This window comes from Podospora anserina, chromosome 5 (assembly GCF_000226545.1).
Source record: "Podospora anserina S mat+ genomic DNA chromosome 5, supercontig 10".
Classification (NCBI taxonomy): domain Eukaryota; kingdom Fungi; phylum Ascomycota; class Sordariomycetes; order Sordariales; family Podosporaceae; genus Podospora; species Podospora anserina.
This window is the reverse complement of record NW_001914849.1, coordinates 536,791-538,130: the sequence shown is the minus strand read 5'-3', so window position 1 is coordinate 538,130 and position 1,340 is coordinate 536,791.

Sequence of the window (1,340 nt, the reverse complement as noted above, 5' to 3'; positions counted from 1 at the left end):
TTTATTAATAATATTTAAACCGATTAAAACTTAAATAAAAAAAATAAATTCCTAAATTACCGCTAAACAATAATAATATAAAAATTAAAGAACTTTAATAAAAATCGAACCTATGTTTTTAACGTAATAATTAATATACTATATACTACACTACGAAATTAAAAAATATAAAAAAACTTAAATATAAATAATACTACGCATTTTAATTATCCTAAAAAATAAAAAGCGTACCCTCGGCGGTACTTTATAAAGTTAAAAAGGAAAGACCGGTTACGCTCGGGTTTAAAAAAAGGTTAAGCGGCTAGTCGAAGTTTAAGGAAGGATTTAGGAAGGAAAGATCGGAGGGAGTAACGGAAACGTCCGCCGCTAGCGAACTATATAGGGTAGCAGGCCGCGCGGAAGACTCTCTCTCTTCCTCTTTAAGGAGCCGAGATTCGTAATGGAAAGTAGTAAAGGCTCGAACTTTAAAGGTACGTAATTACATTTCAAAACGAAAAAATTTATTTAAAGTAATTTACTTTTCGATATTTAAACGTTCTTTCTCCTTAATTAAAAAATAAATTATAAAAATAATTAAAAAGGGGAAAGAAAAATTAAAGAAGAAATTTACGATTTACGTTATAGATATTATAATAAGAACGATTCGAGTTAATATACGGGAAGTACCGGTCGTATCGAAAGAAAATTATATATTAAAAATTATTTTTTTTATAATAAATATATTTAAGTATAATAAAATTAAACTTTTCGAGAAAATATATTTAATTATAATAACGGTTAATATTTATATAAATTAATTTCCTTATATAATTAAATATAATAATTAAAATAAAAAAAGAAAGGAATTTATAGTAAAAATATAGAAAAAAAGGGGATCGGTAATTATTTTAGAAATATAATTGCCGGAGTATCGATTTAAGAAAAGGGGTATTATATTATAATTAATTTAACGGTAAGTCGCGCTATATATAAAACGTAAATCGCTTTTAACTAATTATTTAAGAAGTTAAGGAATAAACCGATTAGGGTTAAATAAAAGTATTATAGCGCTAAGGTTTATAAATAGTTTATAAAATATAAAATATTAGGGATAATTAGAAATATAATACGACGAGTATAATATAAATATAATATATTAAAAGTAATTAAAAGTATAGTACGACGAGTATAATATAGGATATAATGTGCTAGGAGTAATCGGGGCTATAGTAGGGCGAGTACTTTACGGCCTTAAGGTTTATATATACGGAGGAACTAGCTAGTATAGATAAATAGTTCCGTAGTATATAATTTAAATTTATATTTATAGTATTTTATATTTATATAGAGATATTTTATTA